Genomic DNA, 19,790 nt, shown 5'->3' with positions numbered 1-19,790 from the left:
AAACAGCAGGGAACCATGGGGGGAAAGGCCCTGCCCTCTCAGCAGCCTGCCCCTTGTGTCTGCCCAAAGGTTTGTGCAGAGGGAGCAGTGAGTGAGGGTGAGACATCTCGGGGTGGGGCTGGCCAAGGAATGAGAGAAGGCATTGGCTGGCTGGGAGCCCTGGGCAATGACACAAACTGTGTGTCAGCACAAACTCTGTTTCTACAGGAAACAAGGAACCCTGCAGGGATGCAGCAGGTGGAAGGGGCAGGCTGGGTGTGCTGGGTGTGGAGGGAAGGATGGGCTTGGAAGGACAGAACTGTGCTGAGCTTGCAGGGGAGTCTGAGTGTGTGCAAGGCAGAGGAATGATGGCTGCTCCCCTCCTGCCTCTCAAGTCCTTGGGAGATGGAGGAATGAGGGATAAAGGCCACATAGAGGTCCCGTGACTTTTCTCATGCACTCTCCCTGTCTTCCCCAGACAGGGCTGGTTCAGTCCCTGCCTGGCCACCCCACGTCCCAGCCAGCTCGGTGACAGCTCTTCTTCTTCTCTCTGCAGCCCTGTGAGCACAGCAAATACCACCTGTGAGAGGGAGGCAGGACCCTGCAGGACACCACAGCAGCCCAAGCACTCAGAGCTGTGAGGGCTCTCATGGGTGCTGCAGTGAGAGCGGCAGGAGAGGAAGGTAAATACCTGTGGGGAGCTGAGGCACAGTGAGCCTTGTCTTTGCAGCTGGTGGAGAGGGAAAGTGCTGTGTGAACTATTCCACATCCTGCTTCCCAGGCCATGAATTGATGTAACTAATTGTAAGGAAGGAGAGAAGGATGAGGATGGGATTAGGAAACAGGAAGGGACTAGGTATGAGAGGACAGAGAGGAAAAGTCAGGGGGACAGATATAAAAACATGAAAAGAAGAAAGTGAGTAGCAGTTTTTGAATGGCAGAAAAATGAGTGGAGACCGTGAGGGCAAGAAGAAACCACAGTGAGAAGAGGATTCAGGGATGGAAAAGAATAGAAGAGCAGTTAGAGACAAAGCAAAAGATAGACAGATGGACAGATAGATGGAAAGACAGAGATCAAAACTCTTTTTCTCCTAATGAGCTGGAGGGCATTAGGGAAAACCGGGTTCCCTCAAAAAGAGACCTCAGTGTGTGCTGGTGGCAGATCCCTGTTTGCCTGGAAAGGTTTGTGCTGTGCTGCACCACCCTTTGAGTCACTGTGGATCTCCTTCAGCACAGAAATATGTGCCTGTGTCATTGAGCAGGGCATGCTGGATCTTCACAGATAAATGGTTGTTCCTAGTCCCATCACTCTGGAAGCGATTTTGGAATTCCTTCTCAAGATCTGCTTTGCCACCTTCCACTGAATATACAACCAGCTGCATTCTGGCATCCTTCTCCATGGGTAACTTGTACCAGAACATGTTTACAAATGTCTTCCCTGATGCAGAACATTCCAGAGTGACGGTGTCTCCCACCCGGACCACTGAATCTGGTGATTGCTTAAGGGCCCAGCCTGGAGAGACAGGAGATGAAAGGTGAAAAGTGAAATGCATTAAAGAAGACAAAAACACATATCTTTGAAGTATGTCATGAGATGGAATGCCCCCCGGACATCAGAAAGCAATGGGACAGTGCCCAGCTTCTCTGAAAAAGGCAGATGGGATCAAAAATCCCCAAACAAACCAACATCAAATACAACAGTAAATCTGTTTTCAGAAATAATGACTTTGGTACACTCAAGTGAAGTATTAAAATGGGGCAGGAAGAAACAAATTTACAGCTTTGCAGGGTTTCTTGATTCAATAGGTCGTGGATAAATTCACCTGGTTCCTTGCCCGCTCCTGCCCTGGATGCCTTGGGAAGGGGCAGTGCCAGCAACTGGGAGCAGAGCTGAGGATGCAGCAGCAGCTCCAGTGCAGCTGCTCAGGAGGGAGGAATGCCCACTTACCCACAGGGAGCAGCATGGCCACAAGGAAGCGGTGGAAATGCATGGAGAAAGGCGCCCTCCTTCCAGGCACCTGCCCCTGGGGCCAGCACAGACACAGAGGTGTGGAAAGAGGAGGGTGGAGAGGAAGAGATGCGTCTCTCTGTGGGTGGGCAGGGCAGGGAGCAGGAGGCTGAAATGTCACCAAGGCTCTTGGCTGCCCAGGAACGGTGGGGAATGACACCTGCAGGCAGCCATGAGCTGCTTGTACTCTGCTCCTCTGGCTTCCTGCTGTGTGTGAGCGTGGCTGTGCAAGAGTAGGGGGCACTTCAGTAGGTGCCATAGTTCAGAGCTACCACGGAGCAGGATGGGGCTGTGTGGCAGCCTGAGTGTGTGCACAGGGATGCACAAAGTGGCAGAAATTGATGGGAAGACAAGGAGATCTCAGGAATGCATGGTTGTGTCTGTGTCCCGCTGTTTGTCTCCTCCCTAGGCTCCCTCACACTCACAGAGTCCCAGCCCTGCAAGCTGCCATGTGGAATCTCTGCTTCTCCCAGTCAGGCCTGACCGTGTTGTCCAGGGATGGGAGAAGCTGCTGACCTGCAGAGCTGGTGTCTCTTGGAGCCTGGCAGAGAATAGTTCTGTAGCTGCTCTTCTCTAACTCCAGAGAGGGATCTCCAGGAGAGAACAGGCTGCCTGTGCTTCTGCACTGGGATTATCCTTTGGGAGACACTTCAATTTGGAGAGATTTCTGAGGAGAAGGGTGTGCCCTACAGGATGTGCTGATACACCCTGACCTTCTCCGTGCCAGAGAAGAACAGATATAATCCTTGCCTCTTGATTGCAGCACTCTGCAAAAGAGCACCAGGACACAAATGGACAAAGCTGGAGAAAACCATGTCCTGTCCTCCTCCCTGCACCCAGCCTTGCTCACCTGCCCAAGGCAGTGGGAAATCCCTGCAGGCAGGAAGAGACACTCGCAGTTTGTGTGCCCTGAGTTTGGGCACAGAGCTCTGGCACAGACTCTGCACATGCGTGCTGGGCTGTGTGCACTGCAGGGTGAGGCTGGCCCACACAGGCCATCAAGGGATCCGACTGCCCAGGGCTCTGAAGGGCTTTGCCCTGAAGATGTTCCCCTGTGTGCTGTCAGCAGAGGAGAGCAGCAATGCCTGCAGCCCCTCCCAAATCCTCTGCTGCAGGTCTGAGTGTGTCCCATTGCATTCATTCCCCCAAGCTGCCCAGAGAAGATTCAGGGAAGACCCCAGATTCCTCACAAGAACTGGGAGAAAGAAGCAAAGAGATGGGGCTGCTTTGTAGGAACCCCAGATCCTGCCAGCAGCAGCAGCAGCAGCACTGCAGCAGAGAGGAGCCTGAGGTGCCTGATGTGTCCATGCAAAGGGTCTCCAGTTCCCTGGGGTGAGCAGAGGGCAGGGCAGTGCATGGGGAGCCTTGCAGAAGACACAGGATTTGAGGAGTCCGTGCTGTTGAACAGGCATGGCTGCTGTGTGGGGCCCTGTGTTTAGGTGCTGGGAAGCTTGGACATTAGCATGGGAATCTGCAGGCTGGGAACCACCTGGAGTGCCCTGAGCAGGCCTGTGCTGTGCACGGGTGTGTGTTATGCAGGACACAATCATGGGATGGGCCAGACAAGAAGGGACCTCAGGGGGTCACTGCTCCAACCTCCCTGCTCCAGCAGAGTCATCCCAGAGCACATGGCACAAAACTGTCTCCACATGGTTCTGGAATATCTCCAGAGAGAGAGGCTCCACAATTTCTTTGGACAGTCTCCTCCTTTGCATGGTCTTCAACACTGCAAAGCTCTTACCACAGATTCAGGTGGAACTTGCTGTGCATCATTTTCTGCCTCTTGTCCTAGTGCTTGGCATCACAGTGAAGAACCTGGATCCACCTCTAGGAAGCCTGCCTTTTATGCCTTGTAGACACTGATGAGGTCTCAACTTAGTTGTTTCTTCTGAAAGCAGAACATGCCCAGCTCCTTCAGACTTTGTTCTCTACAGAGGTGCTCCACTCTAGTAATCCCCTTTCATCTCCTGTCCTGGACATTCTCCAGGAGCTCCATGTCTCTTTTGCACCAAAGAGTGTTGCGGTGTGAAGCAATATCCTGGTTCACCTTTCCCAGTCCCTCAGCTGTGCCAACCTCTCCCTTCCCCTCCCCCTTGCCCCCTTGCTAAGTGCTGTCCGTCAATCTTAACATTCCAGCAAGGGCGTCGTCTGGTTGGTGCAGTTCCAAAGATGCTTCTCAGCCCTGGGGTCATTGGCCAGTCTAGGTGTCATTGTCCCCTGAGACTGCCCCCTCCCACCTGGTTGGTGGCTCACCTACCCCTTCCCCTCCCCCTGTCCCCGGGCTTACAAAGACACGGGACCTTGCGGTCGGGATTGTGTTGGAGCTGTTACCAAGATTTGGAGATCTGTGACCATGGAATAAAACTCTGGATGAACCCTCAGGCTCAATCCGTCTCCTCTTCCTCTTCACCTCGCCTGAAGCTTTTCCATTAGAGGTAAAAACTGAATTCCTGCTTGCCTGGACTTGTTCCAAGTGCCCAGCTGCAACATACAGCCAGCCAAAGGTGTCTCTGAGGTGAAACACCACAGCTGCCGCCTCTGGTCAAGCAGCAAGGGCCAGAGGAGCCCAGACACATTCCACTGGGAAATATTGGGATCATATTCCAATAAAAGAGCCCAGAACAGGACACAGCACTGCAGATGTGCCTCACCAGGGCTGAGTGGAGCCTCAATTTCCTCCCCCTGCTGGCAATGCTCTTCCTAATGCATTCCAGGACACCACTGGCTTGTTGGACACCAGGACAAATTGCTGCCTCATGGGGAGCTTCTTGAAAACCAGGACCCCCAGGTCCTTCTCTGAAGAGCTGCTTCCCAGATGGTCAGTACTTCCCTGTGCTGCTGCATGGAGCAATTCCTCCCCAGGTGCAGAACCCTGCATTTGCCTTTGCTGAATTTGAGCATGTTCCTCTCTGCCCATCCCTCCAACCTGTCAAGGCCCATCTGAAGGGCTGCACAGCCTTCTCAGGTATCAGAAACTCCTCCTAACTTGGTATAATCAGGGAATTTGATAAGGACACTCTCTACTCTTCATCTGAGTCACTGATGTGTAGAACACTGTAACCTGTGGGAAATTTCTGTTATCTGCTCAGCTTGCTAATGCGACCTGTCATTTTTATCATATGTTTGCTGAAGATAAACTGTATGTGGATCAAGGGCTGGAAGGCAGGTGGATCCTGCCCCAGACACCACTCTGCATGGAGGACTTAGGGATCCACTGAACACCTTACCAGAGTAAGCACAGGCTTGTGCTCTGCTGTTCCTATTCCTTGGCCACAAAACAACCACAGACAAGGCGTTGGAGCAGAGGAGCATGTGGCCAGCTGCCACACAGTGCTGGCAACTTCCACACCTGCCAGGCCTTGCCTTTATGCACAGGTGCACCAAGAACTGCCCACACAAGCATTTTTCCTGTTTGACAGTGAGAAGAATGAGCAGCGTTGACAGGAGTTAAGGAAGAGGAAGACAATGGAGTGCAGATTGAAGACACAAAGAAGACGCAGGGAAGGTAAGGGAGACAGAGAGGAGAAGAACGGCTGACAAAAGCAAGTATAGCGCACATAGGTGTTAAATGCAGAGAGAGGCGTGGAGTGGCAAAGAGACAATGATGGACAAATAATCTGTCAGCATCTGAGAAGAGGAGGGAGGAAAGGCTAGGAAGCAGAGCAGCTAAGGAGTGAGAAGTGATCACCCTGCCTCGTGCAGCACCCACAAGGTGGAAAGCAGGTCCTGTTTGTGCAGGGACAAGTTTGTGCTCAGCTCCCTCAGCATTCTCACCACTGTGTTCACTCTCAGCACAGTAGTATGTGCCAGAGTCATTGAGAAAGGCATGTTCTATTGAGAGGGTGATACTGTCTCCTTCTATCTTGCTGCTCTTGAAATGCCTCTCAAAACCCTTCTCCACCTCTGCATTAAGACCTTCAAAAGCATAAACCAACTGGGTCAGACTGGAATTCTTCTCTAAAGGCAGCAGGAACCAGTACATAACTCTGTTGGAGGATTTTTTCTCAGAGCATTCCAGTTTCACAGACTGGCCTTCTTTGATCACCATGTCTGGAGACTGTTCCAGGGCTAACACTGGAAAGGAAAAGTAGAAGAAGTGAGCAAGAGGAAAAAATGTGAAAATCGCAACTCGGCGCTGTGAGTTGGTAGGGAAAGGGTGAGAAGGCATTGGGCAGCCAAGGGAGCAGTTGAAGGCATGGGACAGCTCTTCAGATCAGCAGGTGAATTTCCAATCTCTCCTCAATAGGCAAGGTGCATTCCTGGGCTGTTTGAGTCCAAAACCAGGAACCATCTAGGGGCTGCACAAAGAATGACAAATAGATGGGCATTGCAGAAGATTCAGGGATTCTCATTGCCCCCACATTGACTGCTGATCCTGCATGCAGAAAGCTCTGCAGGATGAAGCACTGCCAGGAACTGGCTACACAGCTGGGAGAGCAGCAGCGGGATCAGTGCAGGTGCTCAGGGCTGGCTTGAGTTCACTTACCCAGAGGGGCCAGCATGGCCACAAAGAAACAGCAGGGAACCATGGGGGGAAAGGCCCTGCCCTCTCAGCAGCCTGCCCCTTGTGTCTGCCCAAAGGTTTGTGCAGAGGGAGCAGTGAGTGAGGGTGAGACATCTCGGGGTGGGGCTGGCCAAGGAATGAGAGAAGGCATTGGCTGGCTGGGAGCCCTGGGCAATGACACAAACTGTGTGTCAGCACAAACTCTGATTCTGCAGGAAAGCAGGAACCCTGCAGGGATGCAGCAGTTGGAAGGGGCAGGCTGGGTGTGCTGGGTGTGGAGGGAGGGATGGGGTTGGAAGGACAGAACTGTGCTGAGCTTGCAGGGGAGTCTGAGTGTGTGCAAGGCAGAGGAATGATGGCTGCTCCCCTCCTGCCACTCAAGTCCTTGGGAGATGGAGGAATGAGGGATAAAGGCCACATAGAGGTCCCTTGACTTGTCTTATGCACTCTCCCTGTCTTCCCCAGACAGGGCTGGTTCAGTCCCTGCCTGGCCACCCCACGTCCCAGCCAGCTCGGTGACAGCTCTTCTTCTTCTCTCTGCAGCCCTGTGAGCACAGCAAATACCACCTGTGAGAGGGAGGCAGGACCCTGCAGGACACCACAGCAGCCCAAGCACTCAGAGCTGTGAGGGCTCTCATGGGTGCTGCAGTGAGAGCGGCAGGAGAGGAAGGTAAATACCTGTGGGGAGCTGAGGCACAGTGAGCCTTGTCTTTGCAGCTGGTGGAGAGGGAAAGTGCTGTGTGAACTATTCCACATCCTGCTTCCCAGGCCTTGAATTGATGTAACTGATTGTAAGGGAGGAGAGACGGAGGAGGATGGGAAGAGGAAAGATAAAGAAACTAGGTATGTGAGGACAGAGAGGAAATGTCAGGGGGACAGATATAATAACATGAAAAGATGAAAGAGAGTAGCAGTTTTTGAAAGGCAGAGAAATGAGTGGAGACAATGAGGCCGACAAGAAACCAGAGTGAGAAGAGGATTCAGAGATGGGAAAGAATAGAAGAGCAGTTAGAGACCAGGCAAAAGATAGACAGATGGACAGATAGATGGAAAGACAGAGATCAAAACAATTTTTTTCCTGATGAGCTGGAGGGCATTAGGGAAAACTGGGTTCCCTCAAAAAGAGACTTCAGTGTGTGCTGGTGGCAGATACCTGTTTGCCCGGGAAAGGTTTGTGCTCTGCTGCACCAGCCTTTGAGTCACTGTGGATTTTGTTCAGCACAGAAATATGTGCCTGTGTCATCGAGCAGGGCATGCTGTATCTTCACAGATAAATGGTTGTTCCTAGTCCCATCACTCTGGAAGCGATTTTGGAATTCCTTCTCAAAATCTGCTTTGCCACCTTCCACTGAATTTACAACCAGCTGCATTCTGGCATTCTTCTCCATGGGTAACTTGTACCAGTACAGGAATGTGTAATCTTTCCCTGATGCAGAACATTCCAGAGTGACGGTGTCTCCCACCCGGACAACTGAATCTGGTGATTGCTGAAGGGCCCAGCCTGGAGAGACAGGAGATGAAAGGTGGGAAGTGAAATGCATTGAAGAAGACAAAACTACACATCCTTGAAGTATGCCATGGGATGGAATGGCCCCAGGATATCAGAAAGCAATGGGACAGTGCCCAGCTCCTCTGAAAAAGGCACATAGGATCCAAAATCCCCAAACAAACCAACTTCAAATACAACAGTAAATCTGTTTGGAGAAATAATGACTTTGGTACTCTCAAGTGAAGTATTAAAATGGGGCAGGAAAAAAAAAAACCTTAAATCTTGCAGAGATTCCTGATTCAATAGGTGGTGGAAAGTCTCACCGGGTTCATTGCCCACTCCCACCCTGGAATCCTTGGGAAGGGGCAGTGCCAGCAACTGGGAGCAGAGCTGAGGATGCAGCAGCAGCAGCTCCAGTGCAGCTGCTCAGGAGGGAGGAATGCCCACTTACCCACAGGGAGCAGCATGGCCACAAGGAAGCGGTGGAAATGCATGGAGAAAGGCCCCCTCCTTCCAGGCACCTGCCCCTGGGGCCAGCACAGACACAGAGGTGTGGAAAGAGGAGGGTGCAGAGGAAGAGATGCGTCTCTCTGTGGGTGGGCAGGGCAGGGAGCGGGAGGCTGAAATGTCACCAAGGCTCTTGGCTGCCCAGGAACGGTGGGGAATGACACCTGCAGGCAGCCATGAGCTGCTTGTACTCTGCTCCTCTGGCTTCCTGCTGTGTGTGAGCGTGGCTGTGCAAGAGTAGGGGGCACTGCAGTAGGTGCCATGGTTCAGAGCTACCACGCAGCAGGATGGGGCTGTGTGGCAGCCTGAGTGTGTGCACAGGGATGCACAAAGTGGCAGAAATTGATGGGAAGACAAGGAGATCTCAGGAATGCATGGTTGTGTCTGTGTCCCGCTGTTTGTCTCCTCCCTAGGCTCCCTCACACTCACAGAGTCCCAGCCCTGCAAGCTGCCATGTGGAATCTCTGCTTCTCCCAGTCAGGCCTGACGTGTTGTCCAGGGATGGGAGAAGCTGCTGACCTGCAGAGCTGGTGTCTCTTGGAGCCTGGCAGAGAATAGTTCTGTAGCTGCTCTTCTCTAACTCCAGAGAGGGATCTCCAGGAGAGAACAGGCTGCCTGTGCTTCTGCACTGGGACTGCCCTTTGAGAGTCTGCACCTCAGGGAGATTTCTGAGGAGAAGGGTGTGCCCCAGTGGATGTGTGGATACACCCTGACCTTCTCCGTGCCAGAGAAGAACAGATATAATCCTTGCCTCTTGATTGCAGCACTCTGCAAAAGAGCACCAGGACACAAATGGACAAAGCTGGAGAAAACCATGTCCTGTTCTCCTCCCTGCACCCGGCCTTGCTCACCTGCCCAAGGCAGTGGGAAATCCCTGCAGGCAGGAAGAGACACTCGCAGTTTGTGTGCCCTGAGTTTGGGCACAGAGCTCTGGCACAGACTCTGCACATGCGTGCTGGGCTGTGTGCACTGCAGGGTGAGGCTGGCCCACACAGGCCATCAAGGGATCCGACTGCCCAGGGCTCTGAAGGGCTTTGCCCTGAAGATGTTCCCCTGTGTGCTGTCAGCAGAGGAGAGCAGCAATGCCTGCAGCTCCTCCCAAATCCTCTGCTGCAGGTCTGAGTGTGTCCCATTGCATTCATTCCCCCAAGCTTCCTAGAGAAGATTCAGGGAACGACACCAGATTCCTCTACAGAAGTTGTAGAAAAAAGCAAAGAGATGGGGCTGCTTTGTAGGAACCCCAGATCGTGCCAGCAGCAGCAGCAGCAGCACTGCAGCAGAGAGGAGCCTGATGTGCCTGATGTGTCCATGCTCTGGGGTGAGCAGAGGGCAGGGCAGTGCATGGGGAGCCTTGCAGAAGACACAGGATTTGAGGAGTCAGTGCTGTTGAACAGGCATGGCTGCTGTGTGGGGCCCTGTGTTTAGGTGCTGGGAAGCTTGGACATGAGCATGGGAATCTGCAGGCTGGGAACCACCTGGAGTGCCCTGAGCAGGCCTGTGCTGTGCACGGGTGTGTGTTATGCAGGACAGAATCATGGGATGGGCCAGACAAGAAGGGACCTCAGGGGGTCACTGCTCCAACCTCCCTGCTCCAGCAGAGTCATCCCAGAGCACACGGCAAAAAACTGTCTCCACATGGTTCTGGAATATCTCCAGAGAGAGAGGCTCCACAACCTCTTTATGCAGTCTGCTTCTTTGCTCAGTCTTGAACACTGCAAAGCTCTTAGCACAGATTCAGGTGGAACTTGCAGTGCATCATTTTCTGCCCTTTTCCGGTTGTCCTCGAGCTTGTAATGACAGTGAAGAACCTGCATCCACCTCTGGGAACCCTGGCTTTACATATTGATGAGGTGGCCACACAGTTGTTTCTTCTTAAAGCAGAACATGCCCAGCTCCCTCAGACTTTGTTCTCTCAGGAGGTGCTCCACTCTAGTAATCCCCTTTCATCTCCTGTCCTGGACCTTCTCCAGGAGCTCCATGTCTCTTTTGCACCAAAGAGCCCAAAATGGGAACATGTAAGTGGAGGGTCAATTCCCTCCCTCTACTGGCAATGCTCTTCCTAATGCATGCCAGGACACCACAGGCTTTTTGGACGCCAGGACAAATTGCTGCCTCATGGGGAGCTTTGTGTCCACCAGGAGCCCCAGGTCCTTCTCTGAAGAGCTGCTTCCCATATGGTCAGTGCTTCCCTGTGCTGCTGCATGGAGCAATTCCTCCCCAGGTGCAGAACCCTGCATTTGCCTTTGCTAAATTTGAGAATGTTCCTCTCTGCCCATCCCTCCAACCTGTCAAGGCCCATCTGAAGGGCTGCACAGCCTTCTCAGGTATCAGAAACTCCTCCTAACTTGGTGTAATCAGGCAATTTGATAAGGACACTCTCTACCCTTCATCTGAGTCACTGATGTGTAGAACACTGTAGCCTGTGGGAAATTTCTGTTATCTGCTCAGCTTGCTAATGTGACCTGTAGTTTTTATCATATGTTTGCTGAAGATAAACTGTATGTGGATCAAGGGCTGGAAGGCAGGTGGATCCTGCCCCAGACACCACTCTGCATGGAGGACTTAGGGATCCAGTGAACACCTTACCAGAGTAAGCACAGGCTTGTGCTCTGCTGTTCCTATTCCTTGGCCACAGAACAACCACAGACAAGGCGTTGGAGCAGAGGAGCATGTGGGCAGCTGCCACACGGTGCTGGCAACTTCCACACCTGCCAGGCCTTGCCTTTATGCACAGGTGCACCAAGAACTGCCCACACAAGCATTTTTTCTGTTTGACAGTGAGAGGTATGAGCAGGGCTGACAGGAGTTAAGTAAGAGGAAATCATTGGAGTGTAGATTGAAGATAGAAAGAAGAAGTTGGGGAAGGGAAGGGAGACAGAGAAGAAGAAGGTCTGACAGATGCAAGTGTAATGCAAATAAGTCTTAAATGCAGTGGGAAGCCTTGAGTGACAAGGAGACAATGATGGACAAATAAAATGTCAGCATCTGAGAAGAGGAGGAAGGCAAGGCTAGGAAGCAGAGCAGCTAAGGAGTGAGAAGTGATCACCCTGCCTCGTGCAGCACCCACAAGGTGGAAAGCAGGTCCTGTTTGTGCAGGGACAAGTTTGTGCTCAGCTCCCTCAGCGTTCTCACCACTGTGTTCACTCTCAGCACAGTAGTATGTGCCAGAGTCATTGAGAACGGCATGTTCTATTGAAAGGGTGATCCTGTCTCCTTCTATCTTGCTGCTCTTGAAATGCCTCTCAAAACCCTTCTCCACCACTGCATTGGCACCTTGTACTGCATAAACCAACTGGGTCAGACTGGAATTCTTCTCTGAACGCTGCAGGAACCAGTACATAGCTGTGCTTGTGGATTTCTTCTTGGAACATTCCAGATTCACAGACTGGCCTTCTTTGATCACCATGTCTGGAGACTGTTCCAGGGCTAATCCTGAAAAGGAAAAGTAGGAAAAGTGAGGATGAGGAAAAAATGGGAAAAAAGCTCAACTAAGCACTATGGGTTAGTAGGGAAAGGGTGAGAAGACATTTGGCAGACAAGGGAGCAGTTCAAGGCATGGGACAGCTCTTCAGATCAGCAGGTGAATTTCCAATCTCTCCTCAATAGGCAAGGTGCATTCCTGGGCTGTTTGAGTCCAAAACCAGGAACCACCTAGGGGCTGCACAAAGAATGACAAATAGATGGGCATTGCAGAAGATTCAGGGATTCCCATTGCCCCCACATTGACTGCTGATCCTGCATGCAGAAAGCTCTGCAGGATGAAGCACTGCCAGGAACTGGCTACACAGCTGGGAGAGCAGCAGCGGGATCAGTGGAGGTGCTCAGGGCTGGCTTGAGTTCACTTACCCAGAGGGGCCAGCATGGCCACAAAGAAACAGCAGGGAACCATGGGGGGAAAGGCCCTGCCCTCTCAGCAGCCTGCCCCTTGTGTCTGCCCAAAGGTTTGTGCAGAGGGAGCAGTGAGTGAGGGTGAGACATCTCGGGGTGGGGCTGGCCAAGGAATGAGAGAAGGCATTGGCTGGCTGGGAGCCCTGGGCAATGACACAAACTGTGTGTCAGCACAAACTCTGTTTCTGCAGGAAACCAGGAACCCTGCAGGGATGCAGCAGGTGGAAGGGGCAGGCTGGGTGTGCTGGGTGTGGAGGGAAGGATGGGGTTGGAAGGACAGAACTGTGCTGAGCTTGCAGGGGAGTCTGAGTGTGTGCAAGGCAGAGGAATGATGTCTGCTCCCCTCCTGCCTCTGAAGTCCTTGGGAAATGGAGGAATGAGGGATAAAGGCCACATAGAGGTCCCTTGACTTTTCTCATGCACTCTCCCTGTCTTCCCCAGACAGGGCTGGTTCAGTCCCTGCCTGGCCACCCCACGTCCCAGCCAGCTCGGTGACAGCTCTTCTTCTTCTCTCTGCAGCCCTGTGAGCACAGCAAATACCACCTGTGAGAGGGAGGCAGGACCCTGCAGGACACCACAGCAGCCCAAGCACTCAGAGCTGTGAGGGCTCTCATGGGTGCTGCAGTGAGAGCGGCAGGAGAGGAAGGTAAATACCTGTGGGGAGCTGAGGCACAGTGAGCCTTGTCTTTGCAGCTGGTGGAGAGGGAAAGTGCTGTGTGAACTATTCCACATCCTGCTTCCCAGGCCTTGAATTGATGTAACTGATTGTAAGGAAGGACAGATGGAGGAGGATGGGAACAGGAAAGACGAAGAAACTAGGTATGAGAGGACAGAGAGGAAAAGTCATGGGGAGAGACAGAATGACATGAAAGAAGAAAGTGAGAAGCAGTTTTGAATGGCAGAGAAATGATAGGAGATAGGACAAGAATAAACCAGAGTGAGAAGGTGATTCAGGGATGGAAAATCATAGAAGAGAAGCTAGAGGCGAAGCTAAAGACAGATTGATGAGCACATAGAGGGACAAAAGGACAGACAGACAGTTGTACTGTGTTTCACTGTAGAGCTTGGGGCCAAGTAAAAAAAGGAGTTTACTCAAAGACAGGGCTCAGAGTGTGCTGGAGGCAGATCCCTGTTTGCCTGGAAAGGTTTGTGCTCTGCTGCACCAGCCTTTGAGTCACTGTGGATCTCGTTCAGCACAGAAATATGTGCCTGTGTCATCGAGCAGGGCATGCTGTATCTTCACAGATAAATGGTTGTTCCTAGTCCCATCGCTCTGGAAGCGATTTTGGAATTCCTTCTCAAAATCTGCTTTGCCACCTTCCACTGAATATACAACCAGCTGCATTCTGGCATCCTTCTCCATGGGTAACTTGTACCAGAACATGTTTGGAAAATTTTTCCCTGATGCAGAACATTCCAGAGTGACGGCGTCTCCCACCCGGACCACTGAATCTGGTGATTGCTGAAGGGCCCAGCCTGGAGAGACAGGAGATGAAAGGTGGGAAGTGAAATGCATTGAAGAAGACAAAAACACATATCTTTGAAGTATGCCATGGGATGGAATGCCCCCAGGACATCAGAAAGCAATGGGACAGTGCCCAGCTTCTCTGAAAAAGGCACATAGGATCAAAAATCCCCAAACAAACCAACCTCAAATACAACAGTAAATCTGTTTTGAGAAATAATGACTTTGGTACTCTCAAGTGAAGTATTAAAATGGGGCAGGAAAAAAAAAAATTACAGCTTTGCAGCGTTTTGTGATTCAATAGGTCGTGGGTAAATTCTCCTGGTTCATTGCCCACTCCCACCCTGGCATCCTTGGGAAGGGGCAGTGCCAGCAACTGGGAGCAGAGCTGAGGATGCAGCAGCAGCTCCAGTGCAGCTGCTCAGGAGGGAGGAATGCCCACTTACCCACAGGGAGCAGCATGGCCACAAGGAAGCGGTGGAAATGCATGGAGAAAGGCGCCCTCCTTCCAGGCACCTGCCCCTGGGGCCAGCACAGACACAGAGGTGTGGAAAGAGGAGGGTGGAGAGGAAGAGATGCGTCTCTCTGTGGGTGGGCAGGGCAGGGAGCAGGAGGCTGAAATGTCACCAAGGCTCTTGGCTGCCCAGGAACGGTGGGGAATGACACCTGCAGGCAGCCATGAGCTGCTTGTACTCTGCTCCTCTGGCTTCCTGCTGTGTGTGAGCGTGGCTGTGCAAGAGTAGGGGGCACTTCAGTAGGTGCCATAGTTCAGAGCTACCACGGAGCAGGATGGGGCTGTGTGGCAGCCTGAGTGTGTGCACAGGGATGCACAAAGTGGCAGAAATTGATGGGAAGACAAGGAGATCTCAGGAATGCATGGTTGTGTCTGTGTCCCGCTGTTTGTCTCCTCCCTAGGCTCCCTCACACTCACAGAGTCCCAGCCCTGCAAGCTGCCATGTGGAATCTCTGCTTCTCCCAGTCAGGCCTGACGTGTTGTCCAGGGATGGGAGAAGCTGCTGACCTGCAGAGCTGGTGTCTCTTGGAGCCTGGCAGAGAATAGTTCTGTAGCTGCTCTTCTCTAACTCCAGAGAGGGATCTCCAGGAGAGAACAGGCTGCCTGTAGTTCGGCACTGGGACTGCCCCTTGAGCAACTGCAACTTGCAGAGATTTCTGAGGAGAAGGGTGTGCCCCAGTGGATGTGTGGATACACCCTGACCTTCTCCGTGCCAGAGAAGAACAGATATAATCCTTGCCTCTTGATTGCAGCACTCTGCAAAAGAGCACCAGGACACAAATGGACAAAGCTGGAGAAAACCATGTCCTGTTCTCCTCCCTGCACCCGGCCTTGCTCACCTGCCCAAGGCAGTGGGAAATCCCTGCAGGCAGGAAGAGACACTCGCAGTTTGTGTGCCCTGAGTTTGGGCACAGAGCTCTGGCACAGACTCTGCACATGCGTGCTGGGCTGTGTGCACTGCAGGGTGAGGCTGGCCCACACAGGCCATCAAGGGATCCGACTGCCCAGGGCTCTGAAGGGCTTTGCACTGAAGATGTTCCCCTGTGTGCTGTCAGCAGAGGAGAGCAGCAATGCCTGCAGCTCCTCCCAAATCCTCTGCTGCAGGTCTGAGTGTGTCCCATTACATTCATTCCCCCAAGCTGCCCAGAGATTATTCAGGGAAGACCCCAGATTCCTCAAAAGAACTAGGAGAAAAAGACAAGCGATGGGGCTGCTTTGTAGGAATCCCAAATCCTGCCAGCAGCAGCAGCAGCACTGCAGCAGAGAGGAGCCTGATGTGCCTGATGTGTCCATGCAAAGGGTCTCCAGTTGCCTGGGGTGAGCAGAGGGCAGGGCAGTGCATGGGGAGCCTTGCAGAAGACACAGGATTTGAGGAGTCAGTGCTGTTGAACAGGCATGGCTGCTGTGTGGGGCCCTGTGTTTAGGTGCTGGGAAGCTTGGACATGAGCATGGGAATCTGCAGGCTGGGAACCACCTGGAGTGCCCTGAGCAGGCCTGTGCTGTGCACGGGTGTGTGTTATGCAGGACACAATCATGGGATGGGCCAGCCAAGAAGGGACCTCAGGGGGTCACTGCTCCAACCTCCCTGCTCCAGCAGACTCATCCCGGAGCACATGGCACAAACTGTCTCCACATGGCTCTGGAATATCTCCAGAGAGAGAGGCTCCACAACCTCTTTATGCAGTCTGCTTCTTTGCATGGTCTTCAACACTGCAAAGCTCTTGGCACAGATTCAGGTGGAACTTGCTGTGCATCATTTTCTGCCTCTTCTCCTAGTGCTTGGCATCACAGTTAAGAACCTGGATCCACCTCTAGGAACCCTGCCTTTTGTGCCTTGTAGGCATTGATGAGGTGGCCACTTAGTTGTTTCTTCTTAAAGCACAATATGCTCAGATTCCTCAGGCTTTCTCCTCAACCCCGTTCTCTACAGAGGTGCTCCAATCTAGTAATCCCCTTTCATCTCCTGTCCTGGACATTCTCCAGGAGATCCATTCTCTTTTGCACCAAAGAGGGTTGTGGTGTAAAGCAATATCGTGGTTCACCTTTCCCAGTCCCTCAGCTGTGCCAACCTCTCCCTTCCCATCCCCCTTGCCCCCTTGCTAAGTGCTGTCCATCAATCTTAACTTTCCAGCAAGGGCGGTGTCTGGTTGGTGCAGTTCCAAAGATGCTTCTCAGCCCTGGGGTCATTGGCCAGTCTAGGTGTCATTGTCCCCTGAGACTGCCCCCTCCCACCTGGTTGTGCGCTCACCTACCCCTTCCCCTCCCCCTGTCCCCGGGCTCACAAAGACACGGGACCTTGCGGTCGGGATTCTGTTGGAGCTGTTACCAAGATTCGGAGATCTGTGACCATGGAATAAAACTCTGGATGAACCCTCCGGCAGAATCCGTCTCCTCTTCCTCTTCACCTCGCTTAAAGCCTTTCCATTAGAGGTAAAAAGAGAATTCCTGCTTGCCTGGACTTGTTCCAAGTGCCCAGCTGCAACTTCCAGCCAGCCAAAGGTGTCTCTGAGGTGAAACACCACAGCTGCCGCCTTTGGTCAAGCAGCAAGGGCCAGAGGAGCCCAGGCATGTTCCACCGGGCAATATTGGGATCATATTGGAATAAAAGAGCTCAGAACAGGACACAGCACTGCAGATGTGCCTCACCAGGGCTGAGTGGAGCCTCAATTCCCTCCCCCTGCTGGCAATGCTCTTCCTAATGCATTCCAGGACACCACTGGCTTGTTGGACACCAGGACAAATTGCTGCCTCATGGGGAGCTTCTTGACAACCAGGACCCCCAGGTCTTTCTCTGAAGAGCTGCTTCGAGATGGTCAGTGCTTCCCTGAGCTGCTGCATGGAGCAATTCCTCCCCAGGTGCAGAGCCCTGCATTTGCCTTTGCTGAATTTGAGAATGTTCCTCTCTGCCCATCCCTCCAACCTGTCAAGGCCCATCTGAAGGGCTGCACAGCCTTCTCAGGTATCAGAAACTCCTCCTAACTTGGTGTAATCAGGCAATTTGATAAGGACACTCTTTACCCTTCATCTGAGTCACTGATGTGCAGAACACTGTAACCTGTGGGAAATTTCTGTTATCTGCTCAGCTTGCTAATGTGACCTGTAATTTTTATCATATGTTTGCTGAAGATAAACTGTATGTGGATCAAGGGCTGGAAGGCAGGTGGATCCTGCCCCAGCCACCACTCTGCATGGAGGACTTAGGGATCCAGTGAACACCTTACCAGAGTAAGCACAGGCTTGTGCTCTGCTGTTCCTATTCCTTGGCCACAGAACAACCACAGACAAGGCGTTGGAACAGAGGAGCATGTGGGCAGCTGCCCCACGGTGCTGGCAACTTCCACACCTGCCAGGCCTTGCCTTTATGCACAGGTGCACCAAGAACTTCCCACACAAGCACTTCTTCTGTTTCACAGTGAGAAGAATGAGCAGGGTTGACTGGAGTTAAATAAGTGGAAGACAATGGAGTGTAGATTGAAGACACAAAGATGAAGCTAGGTACGGAAAGGGAGACAGATAGGAGAAGAAGGTCTGACAAAAGCAAGTGTAATGCAAATAAGAGTTTAATGCATAGAGAGGCCTGGAGTGGCAAAGAGACAATGATGGACAAATAAACTGTCAGCATCTGAGGGGGAAGGCAAGGCTAGGAAGCAGAGCAGCTAAGGAGTGAGAAGTGATCACCCTGCCTCGTGCAGCACCCACAAGGTGGAAAGTAGGTCCTGTTTGTGCAGGGACAAGTTTGTGCTCAGCTCCCTCAGCATTCTCACCACTGTGTTCACTCTCAGCACAGTAGTATGTGCCAGAGTCATTGAGAACGGCATGTTCTATTGAGAGGGTGATACTGTCTCCTTCTATCTTGCTGCTCTTGAAATGCCTCTCAAAACCCTTCTCCACCTCTGCATTAAGACCTTCAAAAGCATAAGCCAACTGGGTCAGACTGGAATTCTTCTGTGAAGGCTGCAGGAACCAGTACATAACTCTGTTGGAGGATTTCTTCTTGGAACATTCCAGTTTCACAGACTGGCCTTCTTTGATCACCATGTCTGGAGACTGTTCCAGGGCTAACACTGGAAAGGAAAATTAGGAGCAGTGAGGAAGAGGAAACAATTGGAAAAATTTCAACTAGGCACTGTGAGTTGGTAGGGAAAGGGTGAGAAGGCATTGGGCAGCCAAGGGAGAAGTTCAAGGCATGGGACAGCTCTTCAGATCAGCAGGTGAATTCCAAACTCTCCTCAATAGGCAAGGTGCATTCCTGGGCTGTTTGAGTCCAAAACCATGAACCATCTAGGGGCTGCACAAAGAATGACAAATAGATGGGCATTGCAGAAGATTCAGGCATTCCCATTGCCCCCACATTGACTGCTGATCCTGCATGCAGAAAGCTCTGCAGGATGAAGCACTGCCAGGAACTGGCTACACAGCTGGGAGAGCAGCAGCGGGATCAGTGGAGGTGCTCAGGGCTGGCTTGAGTTCACTTACCCAGAGGGGCCAGCATGGCCACAAAGAAACAGCAGGGAACCATGGGGGGAAAGGCCCTGCCCTCTCAGCAGCCTGCCCCTTGTGTCTGCCCAAAGGTTTGTGCAGAGGGAGCAGTGAGTGAGGGTGAGACATCTCGGGGTGGGGCTGGCCAAGGAATGAGAGAAGGCATTGGCTGGCTGGGAGCCCTGGGCAATGACACAAACTGTGTGTCAGCACAAACTCTGTTTCTGCAGGGAAGCAGGAGCCCTGCAGGGATGCAGTGTCCGGTCGGCTGTCTGTCTCTGCCCAGACACGCGTAGGGTGGTTCTGGGGCCGCCCGCGCTTCAAATGACGAGTCTTGACTCTTCAGTTTTTCAGTCTTCAGATTGTTTATTATTTCTTATCTACAGAATTTTCTTTCTGCCCAGCAGAGGTGTGACCTTCAAGGCAGCCAAGGGCACTCTGACCACCCACGGGGCGGTCGTGTCTTTTTATACTAAAAATTACGTACATCATATTTACCTTTATTTCCCAATACCTTTCACCCATATTAGCAAGTGCACCTTCAGCATGGACCAATCCCCAAGGGCCAACATCACCACAGAAAATGGATGACAAGAAGAAGAAAGAAGAAGGACAAGACACACCCTGATCCCTCCATCTTGTCTCCATAACCCCCCTGTACCAAAACACTGAAATCTGTATTTCACCCTGTAAATACATCATTCCTGCACCATCCATTCCCAAGTGACTCTCATGTCCTCAAACAGGTGGAACATGCCTAGAGGGATCAAAGTAAAGCCACCAGACGCTCCTGGCAACATTCCAGGATTTCCGAGCCCCCCAAGAGTTCTCTCGGTAACTCTGGACATCCGGAGTGATGTGCTGAGTTCCCACAATGGAGCAGGGGGAAGGGGCATGCTGGGTGTGCTGGGTGTGGAAGGAAGGATGGGGTTGGAAGGACAGAACTGTGCTGAGCTT

General features: G+C 52.3%; 1 long non-coding RNA gene across 2 annotated transcripts; it reads left to right on the top strand.

Annotated features, from left to right (window-relative positions):
• The first annotated feature begins 507 nt into the window (after positions 1-507).
• On the top strand, positions 508-12,913 carry LOC143693478 (uncharacterized). 2 transcript variants are annotated; one of them, XR_013181179.1, is made up of 3 exons: positions 508-662; positions 7,035-7,161; positions 12,895-12,913. It is a non-coding gene; the product is annotated as an uncharacterized LOC143693478 (long non-coding RNA). The 2 variants fall into 2 exon arrangements; XR_013181180.1 differs by lacking the exon at positions 12,895-12,913 and adding an exon at positions 7,927-8,014.
• The last annotated feature ends 6,877 nt before the right edge of the window (positions 12,914-19,790 follow it).

This window comes from Agelaius phoeniceus, chromosome 2 (genome assembly GCF_051311805.1).
Source record: "Agelaius phoeniceus isolate bAgePho1 chromosome 2, bAgePho1.hap1, whole genome shotgun sequence".
Lineage (NCBI taxonomy): Eukaryota > Metazoa > Chordata > Aves > Passeriformes > Icteridae > Agelaius > Agelaius phoeniceus.
The sequence above is the reverse complement of the archived record's forward strand: the minus strand, read 5'-3'. Positions and strand labels throughout refer to the sequence as shown.